Raw genomic sequence first — 8,252 nt, 5'->3', positions numbered from 1 at the left:
TTATATATGTCATTATCATTATACCTATTATGACTGTTGTACTAAAAGGTCAGAAATTTTTTTTTTAAAGATGTGCAACACAAAAGATAAAGCAACCATGTTTTTATTGACCAAATTCTAAGACATTAGCAATACTGGTCATTCCTTTCGTGCCAGTTTGAGAATGGTTTATCTTTTAGCAACCATGAACTGTCAGCAGTTTCCAGTTCTACTGATTCATGCTTCCCTCTGCTTTAACTCACACTTTCTCCTCTGCTTGTAATTTCCATTTCTTTTTCTGTCTTCCCTCTCTTCTAACTGCATTACTTTGCCTCAAGTTTTCTAATAGTCTTCAATTTTTCCTGAAAGCCAACATTAGCTGTACTAGCACAAGTTAGAAGCTTCTCTTCAGGGCTCCTCTAATACTTTTTAATTTTTTTTTTAAGATTTTATTTATTTATTTATTTGACAGAGAGAGAGAGAGAGAGAGATCACAAATAGGCAGAGAGGCAGGCACAGAGAGAGAGAGAGAGAGAGGAGGAAGCAGGATCCCCGCGGAGCAGAGAGCCCGATGTGGGGCTCCATCCCAGGACCCTGGGATCATGACCAGAGCCAAAGGCAGAGGCTTTATCCCACTGAGCCACCCAGGCGCCCCAGGGCTCCTCTAATACTTATGTAAAATTACCACTGGCTGTTTCATCACGCTCTTTTATAACAGTGTTTATGTTAGCCAATCATCTTAAAATAAAGTCTGTTGGTATGCCTTTGAATAACATTGCTCAGAATAGATGCTGGTTTATCATAGGCACTTGGTAAATATTATTTGGATTTGATTGGCTTGAGTCAGTATGTAGAATCTGTTAAAGCTGCAATACAAGTTGAAAATATTAATAGATTCAATGAGTATTTGAAAAATACATAGATGAATGACATAATGGCTTATAAAAAATTGAATAAAGTAACATAGATGCATTTAAATATTTTCATCAAAAACAGTGCCCTCCAGGCAAATGTCCCTGCCATCAGGTGTGTCTGAAACCAACACACGTCGTTTAATTAGATAAACTATGGGTGTTTTCTCATTCTGGTATTTATTAAGTCTGGTGTATACTTGTGCTCCTTTATTTTCTCTCTATTAATTTCTCATTCATTAGCCAGAACCAGTAATAATCAAACAGAAGTACCTAGGGTTAAATAACCCCACTGATTCTTTATATAAAACAAACATTAGCTTTGATAATAATCTATCATATCAGAAATTATTCTTACTCATACAACTTTCCATCTCTCCATAACTTGAAATATAAATTGTGTTTGACAAAACATGAAACTTAAAGTGACTTACGACTCAAAGGATTTTCACTATTAGTATGAATTTGCATAGCAAACCTCAGGTCTCTTTCTTATTTATAAAAATTCTTTCTGAAACATCTTCCATTTAATTGGTGTTGAAAGCAATTCAATTTATATCACCTTCAATCCAATTAGCATATATTTATTGATTAAGGCAAAAGCAACCATGATGTGATTCTGCCTCTATCTAATGTTCAACCTAGAGGAAAAGACATTTATTTACTAACATAATCTTTTTACCTCTAAAAAAAGGATTTTTGAAAAGATTTATTTATTTTAGAGATAGTTTGTGCACCAGCAGGGAGAGGGGCAGAGGAAGAAGGAGAAAGAGAAAATCCTCAACTAGACTCCCCACTGAATGGGGCTAGATCCCATTACCCTGAGATCATGACCTGAACCTAAATTAAGTCAGGGGCCCAACCAATTGAACCACTCAGGTGCCCCTAAAAAAAGGATTTGAAGTACATCATCCCTTCATGATTAAAAAAACTACAAAAAACAAAACAAAACAAAAACCTCAACAAAGTAAGTTTAAAGGGAACATACCTCAACATAATAAATGCCACATATCAAAAATGCACACCATGGGGTCCCTGGGTGGCTCAGTCCCTAGGGCTGCTGCTTTTGGCTCCAGTTATGAGCCCAGGGTCCTGTGATGAAGTCCAGCTACTGGCTCCCTGCTTGGCGGAGGGCCTGGTTCTCCCTCTCCCTCTGCTGTTCCTTCTGCTTGTTCTCTCTCTCTCTCAGTCAAATAAATAAATGGATAAATCTTAAAAAAAGAAAGAAAGAAAGAAGAAAAATAGGAAAAAGCACAGCAAATATCATCCTCAAATGGGAAAAACTGAGAGTTTTCCTCTATGGTCAGGAACAAGACAGGGATGTCTATTCTCACCACTGTTCTTTAACATAGTACTAGAAGTCCTAGGCTCAGTCATCAGACAACAAAAATTAAAAGATAAATAAATAAAAGGCAACCAAATAGGCAAGGAAGAAGTAAAACTTCCACTGTTTTACAGATTACATAATACTCTATATAGAAAACCTAAAAGACTCTACAGCCTGTGTGGTTAGAAAATTTGAGGAATCAATCCCATTTACAATTGCACCAAAAACAATAAGATACCTAGGGCAAAAGCCTAACCAATGAGGTGAAAGGCCTATACCCTGAAAACTATGAAATTCTGATGAAAGAAACTAAAGAAGGCACAAACAAATGGAAAGATATTCCATGTTCATGGATTGGAAGAACAAATATTGTTAAAATATTTATGCCACCTATAGCAATCTACACATTTAATGCAATCCTTATCAAAATACCAACAGCACTTTTCACAGAGCTAAAACAAATAATTCTAAAAGTTGTGTGGAACCAGAAAGGACCCAAAATAACCAAAGTAATATTGAAAAAGAAAAGCAAAGCTGGAGGCATCACAATTTTAGACTTCAAGTTAAAATACAAAGCTGTAGTGATAAAAACAGTACAGTGCTGGCACAAAAATAGACACATAGATCAATAGAACAAAAAATCAAACCAAGAAATGAACCCACAACTCTATGGTCAATTAATCTTTGACAAAGCAGGAAAGAATATCCAACAGGAAAAAGACAGTCTCTTCAACAAATGGTGTCGGGAAAACTGGACAGCCACATGCAAAAGACTGAAACTGGGCCATTTTCTTATATCAGAAAAATAAATTCAAAATGGATTAAAGACCTAAATGTGAGAACTGAAACCATAAAAAAGCATATAGGAGAACAAAGGCAGTAACTTCTTTGACATCTGCTATAGCAACTTCTTTCTATATATGTCTCCTGAGATAAGGGTAATAACAAAACCAAAAATTAACAATTGGAATGTCATCAAAATAAAAATCTTCTGCACAGAGAAGGAAACAATCAACAAAACTAAAAGGCAGTCCCAGAATGGAAGAAGATATTCGTAAAGGACATATCTGATAAAGGGCTAGTATTCAAAATCTATAATGAATTTACCAAACTCAATATCCAAAACAAAATAATCTAGTGAAGAAATGGACAGAAGACATAAATAGACATTTTACCAAAGAAATCATACAATGGCTAACAAACATGAAAAGATGCTCAACATCACTGATCATCAGGGAAATATAAATCAAAACTACAATGAGATATCACCTCACATGTCAGAATGGCTAAAAACAACACAGAAAACAACAGGTGTTAGTGAGGATGTGGAGAAAGGGGAACCCTCTTGCACTGTTGGTAGGAATGCAAACTGGCACAACCATTCTGGAAAACAATATGGAGGTTCCTCAGAAAGCTAAAAATAGAACTACCCTACAGTCCAGGAGTGGCACTACTAGGTATATACCTAAGAAATACAAAGATACTGATTCATTAAGGGATACATGCACCCCAAGGTTTATAGCAGCAGTATCTATAATAGCCAAATTATGGAAACAGCCCAAGTGTCCATCAACTGATGAATGGATGCAGAAGTTTTATATGTATATATGTTACTCAGCCATAAGGAGAATGAAATCTAGCCATTTGCAATGTTATGGATGGAGCTACAGAGTACTGTGCTAAGTGAAGTAAGTCAGACAGAGAAAGACAAATACCGTCTGATTTTATTCATTTTCAGAATTTATTTTTTTTTTATTTTTTTTTTTTAAGAAACAAAACAAATGAACATGGGGGAATAAGGAAAGAGAGAAGCAAACCAAGAAACATACTTCACTACACATAACAAACTGATGGCTACCAGAGAGGAAGTGGGTGGGGAAATGGGTGAAACAGGTGATGGAGAATTAAGGAGAGCACTTTTTGCGAAGAGCACTGGGTGTTGTATGGAAGTGTTGAATCATTATATTGTACATCTGAAACTAATATTACACTGTATGTTAGCTAACTGGAATTTAAATAAAAACTAAAAAAAAAAAAAAAAAAGAAAAGAAAAAAAAAGGGATCTGAGAGAAGGGCAAGGGAGGTGAGAAGGAGGGAGGAACGGGGTCTGAAGAGGGCCAGGGGTGGACCAATGGCTGGCTTGGCTGGAGGGGAGTTCCCTGAAGAAGGCTGCTCCAGCCTGAGTCTCCATCCACAGTCTTCCCCAATCTAGCATATTCAGTGCCCAGAAGTTGTTATGGATGACATTTTCACCCAGTGGTGGGAGGGCAATGTGGTGGCCATTCACCTGTAAGCTGGACAACACGAAAACAGCCTCAACCAGGAGATGATCATGGCTTCTCCCCCTTGCCCTGGCCTGCCAAGAGGGCTGTTGTCCTGTGGTTGAGATGCTGATCATGTGGGGAACATGAATCAATGTGATGAACCATGGTGATGAACCCCCTAGCACCTGGCAGCTGGTCCCAGACACCGTGATATTGTGCAGAAGCTGCAGCAGTATAAAGCTGACATCAATGCAGTGAATGTACATAGAAATGTGCCCCTGCATTATGCCTGTTTTTTTGGGCCAACATCGGGTTGCAGAGGACATGGTGGCTAATGGGGCTCTTTGTCAGCATTTATAACAAGTATGGAGAGATGTCCAAGGACAAAGCCAAGGACCTCTGAGGGATCTCTTCTGAGAGCAGGCAGAGAAGATGGGCCACAACTTTAACCATATTTCATACAAGGACACATTTTGGAAAATAACCACCCGCATTTGGCCCGAGAATGGGACTCTGCACAAACATGCTGGCACTGACTTCAAACAGCTCAACTTTCTGGCAAAATTCAATGACCATCACTCTGGAGAGCTATGTAAGGGCTGTTGACAGGTCAATGACATTGTCATGAAGATGCTAAAGGTTTGAAACTGGAGTACAAGGAAGAGCAGGGACTTTAATGAGGAATGTCCCCATCTAAGGATTTTCTCGCATCCAGATGTTCTCCCTGTGCTAGGTGCTCGTCAGTCTCTACCTTCTCCTCACCAGTCTCACACACAGGATCCCTGTACAATGTATTACATGAAGGCAGCAATTCTCTTGTGGACCAGAGCCAGGCTGTAGAGTTTACATTAGACATGGCAAGGGGCATGGCCTTCCTACACACATTAGAGCCCCTCATCCCACAACATGCACTCAATAGCCATAGTGTAATGACTGATTAGGACATGACTGCCCTAATCAACATGGCCAATGTCAAGTTCTCCTTGCAATGTTCTGGGTGCATGTATGTACCTGCCTAGATGGCCCCTGAATTCTGCAGAATCCTGAGGATACAAACAGATGCTCAGCAGGCATGTGGAGTTTTGCAGTGCTTCTGTGGGAAATGGTGACATGGGATGTACCCTTGGCTGACCTCTCCAATGTGGAGATTCAAATGCAGGTGGCATTGGAGGGCCTTCGGCCTACCATCCCACTAGCCATTCCTCCCATGTATGTAAGCTCATGAAGATCTGCGTGAATGAAGACCCAATAAGTAGTCCAAGTTTGATATGATTGTGCCTATCCTGGAGAAGATGCAGGACAAGTAGAGCTGGAAAGCTCTTGCCTAAAGTCCAGAGGCATCAGGATGCAGTTAGAAGAGTATGTCTCCCCAAAGCAGCAGGCTTCTGTCATGGTACTAGTCCAGCCATGGGGCCCATCGCTTTCCCCCATCGCTACCACTGCAGCCCCCAAAGAGGCTAGGTTCAGAGCTTTGTCACTTGCCACACGGTATCTCCCAGCATGGGAGGGAACAGCCTTGCCTGTCACAAGAAAGATTATTATGGCGGGGGGGGGAGGATTTGAAGTGGTCCTCAGTGAAAGACATCTGTACAGAAAAAACAAATAAGAATTAAAAGTTTCAAGGCAAATGGGAAACCAAAAAAAAAAAGGTGATTAAATATGATGCAAAATGAGAATGAAATAATACCATAACATACTAGGTGCTGTTGAAACACAGAACAGGGAACATTTCCTTCAAGATAAGAAAAGATGAGGGAAGATTTCTTAGATTTCTTAGTGGGATTTGAATTTGAATTTGACAAGAAATGAATATAAATTAATAAAGACATATCAGGTCAAAGGAAAAGCTACAAAATCACAAAATTTTCAGAATGTGTATTTTTGTGATGTTAGTGTACATGGGATGGATGTTGGTAAAGACAAAGCTAAGAAAGACCGAATGGAATCACATATTGGAAAATCTTGGGCTACATGTTAAGCAATTTAGGGAAAAGGAGAAATGGGAAAATTTTGAGAAGGGTATGACATGAGAATTTAGGCAGCTTTAAAGCAAAAGGAACTGGATGAGGAAAGAACAATTATATAATTACCGTAACAATACAGGTAAGAAAAGATAGCAATCAGAACTAGGTCAGTGGCAATATTGTTTAAGAATAGGAGCTGCTTGGGGCGCCTGGGTGGCTCAGTGGGTTAAGCCTCTGCCTTTGGCTCAGGTCATGATCTCAGAGTCCTGGGATCGAGTCCCACATCCGGCTCTCTGCTCAGCAGGGAGCCTGCTTCCTCCTGCCTCTCTGCCTACTTGTGATCTCTCTCTGTCAAATAAATAAATAAAATCTTTAAAAAAAAAAAAGAAAAAAGAATAGGAGCTGCTTTTTTAATATATATATTTCCTAGAGCTAACATACAGCCTTGCATAAAATTAGTGCTTAAAGATGATTTATTGATAGAAAGGATATAATTGTAAGGAATTCCTTCCTATCCCAGTGCATGATAGAACTCATCTCATGATGTTATGAATTAACTTTTAATCTCTTCATATTTTTAGGAATAAGGATTGATTCTTGGAAAATACGAATATGTTAACTTGTATACATTAAAAGAATTGGATTACCAGTAAGAATTTGAATAAAAAATTTAGATTGTTAACTCAAAAAGCTTAAAGTATCATAGAGAAGTAATTTGCTTTAATTACTTGACTTTTAGAAAGACAAATTATCAAAAGGAATAATGTCAATAATAAAAATATTTCAATAAATGAAGATTATTGGCCTAATTTCTTGCTTAATAAAATAAATGTAGTAATCACATTATTGAATAATTGTAAAACATTTTTTGAGTAAATCATAAAATCCTATTTCCTTTTCTAGCTTCCTTTTATCTATTTTTCCCTATTCTATACATTATTAAACAAACAAACTCTGTGGTCCAGAGCTCCATTCTCAAGGCTGAATTATCTCACTGTTAGATGTTTGAATTGCAAGATTATCCTTTAGAATTCCAAAACCTACCTTGGAGCAGCCATCCAGACCTTACCTCATGGTTTGGATGATTTCCTTTATCTGCCTCCTTACTCCCAATATCTCCCATTTGTGCATTGTAGATAACAGCAAGTGGGATTTTAGTTTGGACATTGGTGAATAGGAGCTGTCAGAAAGAATTTAAACAGTTCAGCACTCCTGAAATCTAGTATTTCTTCCCTCTTCCTAGTTCTTATTATCTGTACTTCCCACATTCACACACTGGCAAATGGGGCCCAAATGTGAAGTAGGTTGTCACTGTTTCCTATGAGGCGTAGAAACTGCAGGAATATCATGTACAATCCTTCTAATGCTCTCAGCATAATCTCTTCAACAAGAACTCCCGAGAGCTTATTGTTTAAGAAAACTATGCAACTCTATGTTTATTTATTTTCACCTTTTTATTCTCTTCTAATTTCATTTTTCTTTCTGATTTTTGTCAAGGCTGTGGCTTTAAATTATTAAGCTTCTGCTACAAGAAGCTCTTTGGAATAAAGATCAAAGGCAAATATGAAGATGCCTAACATTGAACTGTCTCTTCAGTAGGGAACACAATGTGTTGTAACAGTAACAGCATATATATGGAAATAATTAATTACATTTAAAATGAGAAGTGGGAAATCCCTTGTCAATGAAAACCTGAACTTGCATATTAAGTTCCTAGGAGGCTCATGGAGATTATTAATCAAAGCAATGTGTTTTCATCATTCTTTAAAAAATAAACAGAACTCTTAAGCTGAAGTATTCTTCTAAA

General features: G+C 38.0%; 1 pseudogene; it reads left to right on the top strand.

The window, feature by feature from the left end:
• Positions 1–4,453: 4,453 nt before the first annotated feature.
• LOC101690631 lies at positions 4,454–5,788 on the top strand (annotated as a pseudogene).
• Positions 5,789–8,252: the final 2,464 nt, after the last annotated feature.

Source organism: Mustela putorius, unplaced genomic scaffold (assembly GCF_011764305.1).
Source record: "Mustela putorius furo isolate JIRA1106 unplaced genomic scaffold, ASM1176430v1.1 tig00003969_pilon_pilon_pilon, whole genome shotgun sequence".
Lineage (NCBI taxonomy): Eukaryota > Metazoa > Chordata > Mammalia > Carnivora > Mustelidae > Mustela > Mustela putorius.
This window is presented reverse-complemented; position numbering and strand designations above follow the sequence as displayed.